This window comes from Delphinus delphis, chromosome 12 (assembly GCF_949987515.2).
Source record: "Delphinus delphis chromosome 12, mDelDel1.2, whole genome shotgun sequence".
NCBI lineage: Eukaryota > Metazoa > Chordata > Mammalia > Artiodactyla > Delphinidae > Delphinus > Delphinus delphis.
The window spans coordinates 445014-457201 of record NC_082694.2 but is presented as its reverse complement, the minus strand read 5'-3'; positions in this window follow the sequence as shown (position 1 = coordinate 457201).

Genomic DNA, 12188 nt, shown 5'->3' with positions numbered 1-12188 from the left:
AGCCTTATGTCTCATCCTGCTGTGGGTCTAGATGTGTTCAATCCATGTTGCATCACCGTCCCTGAGGAAAAGTTGTAAGAGGTTTTCTCTGTCTCTCTGTCGTTTATTTTTTTCAATTTATTACTATATTGGTTACAGCTGATTTTCAAAGCTCTGTTTCTTGCTGCTGTACATCCACTTGATTCGCGTACAGAGAGACATCAATAAATTCTTTTTCAGATTCTTACCAGTCGTATATATTCTTTTCCGGTGACTTGAGTGTGCTGAGTGCAGTTCTTTTAGCTACCGTGTAGGCCTTGTTGATTATCAGTTTGGTATTTGGAATGGTATCTTTGCTAATTTCAACCTCCTGGATGATGCCTCACCCCTCCCCACCTTTCCCGTTTAGCAGCCTTATGCGTGTTTTCTACATATTTGACTATGTTTTTGTTTTGTAATTTATTTCATGTGTAGCCATTTTGGATTCCACCTTTAAGTGATATCTTATGATATGTGTCTTTTTCTTTTTGAATTCTGTCACTTAGAATGATCATACGTAACTCCTCCGGAGTCGTTACAACTGGCCATATTTCATTGATTTCCAGGCTGAATAATATTCCACTCTACCTAAGTACCACATCTCTATCCATTTTTTCCCTCCAGAGACATTTAAGTTATATCCTAGTCGAGGATCTTTTAAACAGAGAGGGGGTAAACATTGGGGTGCCTGTGTCCTCTCGATTTTTGTTTTTCCCAAGATATACGCCCATGAGTGCAAGTGCCCTATGCTCTGTAGCTCATTTTTTAGATGCTTTAGTAAACACAATACACTTCTCCAGAATGGCCGTTGGCAATATACATTTCCACTATAAGTCTCACAGGGCTCCCTCTTCTCGTTGCCCTGTCCTGCATTTCTGTTGTTTACGCTTTATGAGGATGGCTCTTCTGACTGATGCGAAGTGATATCTTTTGTAGTATTGACTTCCAGTGCCCACCTGTTTGGTTGGCTAAAAAAGTGTATGCCCTTTTCTTGAATATATACAGAAAAGAACGCATACACCCTTTTTGGCCAACTGCAATGTTGGCAATGTTCAGCTCCTTTTCTTGTGCTTAATGGCGAGTCCTTTCTACCTCCTCAAATCCCTTTCCTGCCATTCTCCCTTGCTTACAAGTCCTTTTCTCTGACTTTCCTCAAGACATTTTTCAGTGATGGATATTTTCAACTCTGCAGTTTTGTGAATTTTACTGCCCCTGAGTTCCATTGTTCAACTCGTGTTTATGGGAACTGGCCACAAAGCAGCGGGATTTCCTCAAGCCCTATACTGTTTCCATGGGCAACCCTAGCCTTTGGTCAATTCGTCTTCCTGATTGGAAATTAGAGTGACATGTGCCTGTCTGAACACCTAGGACTTGTCTCTCATTGTTCCTCATCCTTCCGCTTCATCCTCTGGACAAATTCCAAACTGTACGCAACAGGATGTTGACAGTGCTGACATCTCCAAGTGGGGAGACTGTTAGTAAAGACGCTGGAGGGGTGAACCCGAGCACCAGGAGATGAGGAGATGAGATGCCTTTTCCAAACTCTTCCCGATCAGACGGTATACCATCCTCTGGGTGTGACAGACATGTTTTAGCAGTAGGAAGAGTCCCATTCATGTAAGGAGAACACCAGGGCTTTTTCAAAATCAGTGTCTCCCCGAAACCCAAACTGGGGAAGTTTTTAAGCTACGGCTACACATATGTTCATTAAGGGCCTTGGGAAGTAGGCAGAGTCCAAACTTTAGATGATTGAAGTCTTCAGGGTCAGAAGCACTCACCACCAGCTTCCCTTAGGCTACACTTTAACTGTCATTGATAGATGATGTCAATAAAAATATCTATTCTTTTTCAGATTATTTCCCCTTATAGGTTATTGCAAAATGTTGAGTGTAGTTCCCTGTGCTATACAGTAGTTCCTTGTTGATGATCTATTTTATACATAGCAGTGTGTATGTGTTCATTCCAAACTGTTAATTTATCCCTCCTCCCACCTTTCCCCTTTGGTAATAATAAATTATAAGATTTTATACTTCTCAGAAATGGGGGAGCTGAAAGAGAGGTATCATTTTCAATGGAAAAGCATTTAAAACAAGATTGAAGGTTTAACCAAGATTATTAGCTGTACATCCTTGGAAAGAAATCACTTCGTTTCTCTAATATTGACCTGACAAATAAGACAAACCTTTTCACTGAACTTGCTTATAAAAAGTGATGGAAATATCAAATGGAAGTGTTAAAAACATCTTATTTTACCCGAGCCTTATACACTGTTCTATGTTAACTACAGTTTGGCTCACACATCTGTTCATTGAGGTTACAATAGTCTCAATTTCTGTTACTGATCCTCCAGAGTGGACCCCAACAAGTGTCCCCCTGCCCAGTGTCATTGGGGCCAACAGATCGAGACTGAGTTTGGTTCACAAGCAAAGGAAACTTTATATTTTGATCAGAGAATGGAAAGGTGAGAGCATGCACTACCCCGTGGGCTGTGGGCTGGGCTGCTGTGTAGAGATCCTGTCAGAGTCAGTGGGAGGGAGGGAGGCGGCGGAGCTCTCGAGGGCTGGGTTGGCTGTAGCTCAGGCTCTATATCGTGGAGTCTGCACTGGGCCCCAGGAGCTGAGGTGTCGACCCAGCCATTCTGCACTAGGAAATCTGGTCTGAAGTGCCGGGTGTGGAACCTCTGCATGCGGGACCCTAGGAGCACGTGAAATTAGACAAAGCACAAAGGATAAAAAAGGTTAGACTTGACTTTATTGCCCAGATTCTATTTTTATCTCCCAGGGATTTTTAATGGGCTTTGCTGGGGACAAACCCCTCCTCTGCCTTTTGTCCCGTTCCTCATTCTTGGAGTGCTGAGGGTGCAGACCCTTCTTCTGTAACTGCTGAGTGCTGAGTTGGGAGCCCTCATACCCTGGGGCGAGGGTCAGAGCTTCTCCCCAGCAGCCTCCCGGTGACGTTGATTGTCCCCAGGACCCCTGCCTCCCTGCTCGTCCACCTGAGCACCAGCATTGGAAGTGTTATAGATTCTAATGACCTTTAAGGGTCCAGGAAAGAGATGTGCAGAGACGCTGTGGGGGCCGGTTTCACCCCGCCCCACATTTGTTCGGCCACCTTAGGCTGACCGTCTCTGCCAGCCTAGATGCTCTGACCAGTAGTCTGCGCTTTCTTCAGTTAGGCCCCTGAATTAACGTACAAACAGCACCAGGTGTCAGAGCCCTGCCCGCTCAACTCCCAGACAGTCCAGGGTCAGTGGTGATCAAGGACCATGATGGCTACTGAGTCAACAGCCTTTTGAAGTAAACAGGAGTCCAGCCGGTCTTATTGGCCACCATCATCACGGTGTCTGTCGGCTTTTCTATGGTGACAGTGTGGTATACTGTTCCCCCGCCAAGATTATTAGCTCCCCTCTGGGTGCAGTAAGTCCTGCAAGCAGTAGTCTACTCTTTTGGGACACACTCTTGTTGTTTTATGAGAGAAACTCCAGGTCAAGTGATGTTCACACGAGTCGTCATGGTGCCCTGTTGCCCCCGGTTATCTCTCTGGATGTTGGAGTTGGAGGGCCTCCTCACTCGAGGTCGGTGTGCCCACGGAGCGAACCCTGCAACTTCAGGGCATGGTTGGTGGTTAGGATCACCACGTGGGGTCCTTTTCCCTTAGGCGGGAGGTGGCCTTTTGGGCTGCTGATTTCCAGGTTTTTAGATACCACCAGTATCTTGGCCAGATGTGGCAGTGGGCCAAGCCCCTTAGTGACCGTAGTTTATCCTACCTGGATGGCATTCTTGCATTGTTCCATTTCAAGTGGTCCCAGTTTTTGCACTAATTCTCCAATGGCGATTCACCTTTCACCGGGAATGTAAAGGTCAAAGGGTTTAGCTAAATTAGGGAGTTCCAGGGCAAGGGTCTGAATTGACTGCTCTTTCCATTCTTGAAAGGCCACTTCTGGATTCTATTCAAAAGGATCATCATCTTTTCCTTTCAGTGTTTCATATAGAGGCCCAGCTAGTAGACTGTAGCTAGGGATCCAGAAGCAGCAAACCCTGGCCTCCCCAGGAACCCCTAAGCTGTCTTCTAGTTTTAGAAAGGGGTAAGGCTGAAAATGGTTTCTTCCCTTTCCTGGGATGGGCTTCTCTGACCTTCTGTGAGAATGAAGCCCAGGCAGGTCACCGCAGTCTGTGATATTTGAGCTTTTTCTTGGACAACTTCTATCCTTTATTGGCTTGGTAGTTCAGAGACCTCCTTAGTAGGGCTGGTGATCAGAATGTCGTCTGCATATTGAAGGAGGGTTTCCTTTTCCAGAGGTAGAACTTTTAGGTCTTTAGCTAAGCTTTCCCCAAAGATGGTGTGGGAATTTTTGCACCCTTGGGGCCAGACGGCCCGGAAGTATTGTTTTAGTTGTATGTTGAGTCCTGCCACTCACAAGCCAAAATTTCTTGTGACTCTGGGACTAATGGAATACAAAAGAAGGCATCATTGAAGACTAATACAGAATACCATGTCCTGGTGGTTGGTAGAATGACCAGCAGGGTGTAGGAATTAGGAGCAACTGGAGGTATATCCTCGGTGGCTTCACTGACTGTCCTGACATCCTTTACCAGGTCCCCAGCAGCCCATGGGGCTCTCGTGGTCAGACCAATCCCAGAATATGGAGCTCACCTGGGCAGGTACCCCACCCCCACCCCAGCCCACGGGGCTCTCGTGGTCAGGCCCCTCCCAGGATACAGAGCTACCTTTGCAGGTACCGTGGCAGGGCTGGGCACACAGGAACCGTGCACATAGCCCTCATTGCAGAGCACCCCCAGCTCACCTGTCGCTCAGAGCTGACACAGAGCACCTCAGAGCAGGACTTGAACTAACAAACAGCAGCTGCGACAGGTCTGTGACCCTGGGCATCACTCCGTGAGGCCTCCCTCCACCTGGTCTTCCAGAGACTTCCACTGCACCCGGGGCACCAGGCCTCTGTCTCCAACCACCACCCACCCCTCCTCTCCCTGACTCCTGGGTTCCTCTCATTAGGAGAGGGTTTTCTTGAAGTTGTCTCCCACTCATGGGCCAGATAAAATGATTAGAAAACAAGCCAAAGCTGCAGCCCCTTGTCTATCCTGACTCTCAGGAGCCCACACCTGTTCCTTGGACCTGGCCGGTTCAGCAAGTTCCATTTTCTGCAACTGTGAGCCCCTGAGGGGTGATGATTGGCTGACCTGGGCAGCCTTACCGTGCCGGCCAGCCCTCCCCAGGTGTGCCTGGGTTGAGATCAATATAAATACCACTCCAGGCAGCAAGAGCCCCTGCAGCCGTGCCTGACGCCATTTTCTCTGCCCTGTCAGCAGTCTCGGGGCTGGGCTGGTGGGAGGGAGTGAGAGGCCACGGCTTTGTGGGTGGCCCAGTGTGAGTGGGGCTCTGCTGGACTTTCTGCAGCAGTTGCCAGGCTGCCACCTGCTAAAGAAGAGGATGTGTCACCCATACCTGCTGCTGGAATTTCTCCCTGGGCAGAGGTGAGGAAGGAAAAAAGCAGTGGGGGCAGGGACAGGACGGGTATCTCAGGCAGGGAAATGGAAATCTTCCAGAAGAGCACCCAGGGCCAGGACCATCCTGGCTGGCCTGCAGGCACCAAGTCGGCCGGCATGCTGTCACTCGTGTGGCTCTATGGCCCTTCCTCTAGGCTTTCAAGTCCTTGTATATATTCAGGTGTTTTACCTGGGACGGGTGGGAATAGTTCAGCAGCAACTGGCCTGGGGCTCAGCTCACGTTTACTCACAGATGCCTCGGCACGGTGCCCCAGCTTTGCAATGAGGACGCTTGTTGCGTGGGGGCTGCTGGCTGAATGGGAGACGATTCCCCACCACTGACCAACTTCAGAATTGTTTACAACTGGAGCAAGTGCCCTGATACGGTTTTCCTCTGTGTAACTGGTGGGTTCTGTGTTTTTTTTCTCTTTTTCGTTTTTGGTTCAAGGTAGATTTTATTCCTCTTTTTTGTATTTACAGATATAAGCATGGAAATAATTTATTCATATAAATACATGTATGTGCAGGGAATAATTGTTTTTTCTGTTTTATTTTTTAAATTTTACTTCTTTTTAATTTTGAATTTTATTTTATATTTTTATACAGCAGGTTCTTATTGGTTATCTATTTTATACATATAAATGTATACATGCCAATCCCAGTCTCTCAACTCCTCCCACCACCACCCCCCCAACAGCTTTCCCCCCTTGTTGTCCATACGTTTGTTGTCTACATCTGTTGCTCTATTTATGCCTTGCAAAATGGTTAATCTGTACAGTTTTCCTAGGTTCCACATATATGCATGAATATACAAGATTTGTTTTTCTCTTTCTGACTTACTTCACTCTGTATGACAGTCTCTAGATCCATCGACGTCTCTACAAATGACCCAATTTCATTCCTTTTCATGGCTGAGTAATATTCCATTTTATATATGTACCACAGCTTTATGCATTCGTCTGTCTGTGGGCATTTAGGTTGCTTCCATTACCTCGATATTGTAAATAGTGATGCAATGAACATTGCGGTGAATGACTCTTTTTGATTTATGGTTTTGTCTGGGTATATGTCCAGTACTGGGATTGCTGTATCATATGGTAATTCTATTGTTAGTTTCTTAAGAAATTCCATATTGTTCTCCATAATGACTGTATCAATTTATATTCCCAACAATAGTGGAAGAGGGTTCCTTTTCTCCACACCCTTTCCAGCATTTTTTGTTTGTAGATTTTCAATGATGCCTATTCTACCAGGTGTGAGGTGATACCTCATTGTTGAATCCATTTCGTTGAGCAAGGGGTAGCTCTTGTCTATTACATATTTGGCTTATGGAACGGTATCTGTGCTAATTTCAAACTCTGCTTTTATGCAGCACCCCAACTCACCTTCCCCCTTAAGCAGGCATAAGTTGGTTTTCTAAACTTGAGACCCTGTTCTGTTTTGTAATTCAGTTCATGTGTAGCCAAGTTCACATTCTGTGTATTAGTGATACCTTATGATGTTTCTTTTTCTGTGTGACTTATTTCACTTAGAATCATCGTGCCTCAATGCACTCATTATGCTGGTACGGGCCTGGTGACATAGATTTCATTGCTGAGTGGTATTCTGTTGTACATAAGTACCGCAACTTCTTTATCCATTATTTGCTCTCTGGGATATTTAACTTGTGCCGTAGAAGAGATTTCTGTAAAAAGAGCCATCCCAAATTTTGGGGTTGCTGTGTCTTTTTGATATTAATTTCCCTAAGCTATAGGACCATAAGTGGAAGTGCCCTAGGCTCTGTTGCTTTGTTTTTTAGATGTTTCAGGAAACACCATACACATCTCCCGAGTGGTTGTTGGCAATTTACATCCCGCCCATCAGCATAACAAGGCTCCCAGTTCTCCATGGCCTGTCCTGCCTTTCTGGGTTTTACACTTTTTTCAGATGGCCCTTTTGACCGGGGGGAAGTGAGACTTCATTGTAGTGCAGATTTCCTTTGCAAGCTTGCTTGGTTGGCCAAAAAGGGCGTATGCGTTTTTTCCTGAATATATTCAGGAAAAAACGCATACGCCCTTTTGGCACAGTGCATCATTGTGGACGTTCTGCCTCTTTTCCTATGCTTTCAATGCAATTCCAGTCTACCTCCTGAAATCGGTATCCTGCAATTCTGCCCCGCTTTCAAGTCCTCTTGGCAGCCTTACTTCAGTATATTTTTGGACGATAGCTGTCATTTATAACTATGCAGGTTTGTGAATTACAGAGACCCTGAGCTCCTTTCTTCAACTCGCTTTCTTTTGAGCTGGCCGCAACACCGCAGGATGGCTTCAGGCCCTAATCTGGTTCCGGCACGGCACGCTGAGCCTTTGGTTATTTCCTCTTCCTGGTGGGAAATGAGAGTTAAATTTGCCCGTCCAGACACCTCCAGCTAGTCTCTCATTGGTTCTCCCTATTCCTGTTCATCTTCCGCAGAAATTGCAAACTGGGCCAAACAGGAGGTTAAAGGCGCTGACTCTCCAAGTCGGGAGAGTGTTAGTAAAGGGTCTGGAATGTTGCACCCGAGTACCAGGGGAGGAAAACTGAGCCATATTTGAACACGTCTCCCGTTCACATGGTTGATCATATGCGGGGTTCCACATGCATGTTTTAGCTGAAGGAAGAATACCTTAAACCTGGAGAGTTGAGACCCGTGTAATGGGTACCATGCAATATGACTTCAAAGGGTCTTCATTTGCTCACCGAACCTCTCCAATCCTATCACTGCTGCGTTTATGCCCCTGTACACATGCTTGATTCTCTTTCGGAGACATAGCAATCCATAGGTTTTAAGATACTTACTAGTCAGGTACATTCTTAGGCGTTTAATATGCGGTGTTGAGTCCGTTTCGTTGAGCAAGGAGTAGCTCATGTCTATTCCATATTTGGCTTAAGTAACTTTATCTGTGCTCATTTCAATCTCTGGTTTTATGCAGCACCCCAACTCACCTTTACCCTTAAGCAAGCATAAGTTGGTTTTCTAAATTTGAGACCCTGTTCTGTTCTGTAATTCAGTTCCTGTGTAGCCAAGTTTACATTCCGTGTATTACTGATATCTTATGATGTTTCTTTTTCTGTGTGACTTACTTCAGTTAGAATCATCATACCTGAATCCACTCATTGTGCTGCTAAGGGCCTGATGACACAGATTTCATTGCTGAGTGATATTGCTTTGTAAGTAAATACCACAACTTCTTTTCCATTTTTCACTTTCTGCGATGTTGAACTTGTACTGTAAACGAGGTTCTTGTAAACAGAGGCGTCCCAAACTTTGGGGTGGCTGTGTCTTTTTGATTTTAATTTCCCTAAGCTATAGGACCATAAGTGGCAGTGCCCTAGGCTCTGTTGCTTTGTTTTTTAGATGTTTCAGGAAACACCATACACTTCTCCCGAGTGTCTGTTGGCAATTTACATCCCGCCCATCAGCATAACAAGGCTCCCAGTTCTCCATGGCCTGTCCTGCCTTTCTGGATTTTACACTTTTTTCAGATGGCCCTTTTGACCGGGGGGAAGTGAGACTTCATTGTAGTGCAGATTTCTTTGCAAGCTTGCTTGGTTGGCCAAAAAGGGCGTATGCGTTTTTTCCTGAATATATTCAGGAAAAAACGCATACGCACTTTTTGGCCAAGTGCATCATTGTGGACGTTCTGCCTCTTTTCCTATGCTTTCAATGCAATTCCAGTCTACCTCCTGAAATCAGTTTCCTGCAATTCTGCCCCGCTTTCAAGTCCTCTAGGCAGCCTTACTTCAGTCTATTTTTGGACGATAGCTGTCATTTATAACTCTGCAGGTTTGTGAATTACAGTGCCCCTGAGCTCCTTTCTTCAACTCGCTTTCTTGTGACCTGGACGCAACACCGCAGGATGGCTTCAGGCCCTAATCTGGTTCCGGCCCGGCATGCTGAGCCTTTGGTTAATTCCTCTTCCTGGTGGGAAATGAGAGTTAAATTTGCCCGTCCAGACACCTCCAGCTAGCCTCTCATTGGTTCTCGCTATTCCTGTTCATCTTCCGCAGAAATTGCAAACGGGACCAAACAGGAGGTTAAAGGGACTGACTCTCCACGTGGGGAGAGTGTTAGTAAAGCGTCTGGAATGTTGCACCCGAGTACCAGGGTACGAAAACGGAGACATATTTGAACACGTCTCCCGATCACATGGTTGATCATACTCTAGGTTCCACATGCATGTTTTAGCTGAAGGAAGAATACCTTAAACCTGGGTAGTTGAAACCCGTGGAATGGGTACCATGCAATATGACTTCAAAGGGTCTTCATTTGCTCACCGAACCTCTCCAATCCTATCACTGCTGCGTTTATGCCCCTGTACACATGCTTGATTCTCTTTCGGAGACATAGCAATCCATAGGTTTTAAGATACTTACTAGTCAGGTACATTCTTAGGCGTTTAATATGGGGTGTTGAGTCCATTTCATTGAGCAAGGAGTAGCTCTTGTCTATTCCATATTTGGCTTAAGGAACTTTATCTGTGCTCATTTCAATCTCTGGTTTTATGCAACACCCCAACTCACCTTTACCCTTAAGCAAGAATAAGTTGGTTTTCTAAATTTGAGACCCTGTTCTGTTCTGTAATTCAGTTCCTGTGTAGCCAAGTTTACATTCCGTGTATTACTGATATCTTATGATGTTTCTTTTTCTGTGTGACTTACTTCAGTTAGAATCATCATACCTGAATCCACTCATTGTGCTGCTAAGGGCCTGATGACACAGATTTCATTGCTGAGTGATATTGCTTTGTAAGTAAATACCACAACTTCTTTATCCATTTTTCACTTTCTGCGATGTTGAACTTGTACTGTAAACGAGGTTCTTGTAAACAGAGCCGTTCCAAACTTTGGGGTGGCTGTGTCTTTTTGATTTTAATTTCCCTAAGCTATAGGACCATAAGTGGAAGTGCCCTAGGTTCTGTTGCTTTGTTTTTTAGATGTTTCAGGAAACACCATACACTTCTCCCGAGTGGTTGTTGGCAATTTACCTCCCGCCCATCAGCATAACAAGGCTCCCAGTTCTCCATGGCCAGTCCTGCCTTTCTGGATTTTACACTTTTTACAGATGGCCCTTTTGACCGAGGGGAAGTGAGACTTCATTGTAGTGCAGATTTCCTTTGCAAGCTTGCTTGGTTGGCCAAAAAGGGCGTATGCGTTTTTTCCTGAATATATTCAGGAAAAAACGCATACGCCCTTTTTGGCCAAGTGCATCATTGTGGACGTTCTGCCTCTTTTCCTATGCTTTCAATGCAATTCCAGTCTACCTCCTGAAATCGGTTTCCTGCAATTCTGCCCCGCTTTCAACTCCTCTTGGCAGCCTTACTTCAGTCTATTTTTGGACGATAGCTGTCATTTATAACTCTGCAGGTTTGTGAATTATAGTGCCCCTGAGCTCCTTTCTTCAACTCGCTTTCTTTTGAGCTGGCCACAACACCGCAGGATGGCTTCAGGCCTTAATCTGGTTAAGGTACGGCACGCTGAGCCTTTGGTTATTTCCTCTTCCTGGTGGGAAATGAGAGTTAAATTTGCCCGTCCAGACACCTCCAGCTAGCCTCTCATTGGTTCTCGCTATTCCTGTTCATCTTCCACAGAAATTGCAAACTGGGCCAAAAAGGAGGTTAAAGGGACTGACTCTCCAAGTGGGGAGAGTGTTAGTAAAGCGTCTGGAATGTTGCACCCGAGTACCAGGGGAGGAAAACTGAGACATATTTGAACACGTCTCCCGATCACATGGTTGATCATACTCTGGGTTCCACATGCATATTTTAGCTGAAGGAAGAATACCTAAAACCTCGGTAGTTGAAACCCGTGGAATGGGTACCATGCAATATGACTTCAAAGGGTCTTCATTTGCTCACCGAACCTCTCCAATCCTATCACTGCTGCGTTTATGCCCCTGTACACATGCTTGATTCTCTTTCGGAGACATAGCAATCCATAGGTTTTAAGATACTTACTAGTCAGGTACATTCTTAGGCGTTTAATATGCGGTGTTGAGTCCATTTCGTTGAGCAAGGAGTAGCTCTTGTCTATTCCATATTTGGCTTAAGGAACTTTATCTGTGCTCATTTCAATCTCTGGTTTTATGCAGCACCCCAACTCACCTTTCCCCTTAAGCAAGCATAAGTTGGTTTTCTAAATTTGAGACCCTTTTCTGTTTTGGAATGCAGTTCCTGTGTAGCCAAGTTTACATTCCGTGTATTAGTGATATCTTATGATGTTTCTTTTTCTGTGTGACTTATTTCAGTTAGAATCATCGTACCTGAATCCACTCATTATGCTGCTACGTGCCTGATGACATAGATTTCATTGCTGAGTGATACTGCATTGTACGTAAGTACCACAAGTTCTTTATCCATTTTTCACTTTCTGTGATATTGAACTTGTACGGTAAACGAGGTTCTTGTAAACGGAGGCGTCCCAAACTTTGGGGTGGCTGTGTCTTTTTGATTTTAATTTCCCTAAGCTATAGGACCATATGTGGCAGTGCCCTAGGCTCTGTTGCTTTGTTTTTTAGATGTTTCAGGAAACACCATACACTTCTCCCGAGTGTCTGTTGGCAATTTACATCCCGCCCATCAGCATAACAAGGCTCCCAGTTCTCCATGGCCTGTCCTGCCTTTCTGGATTTTACACTTTTTTCAGATG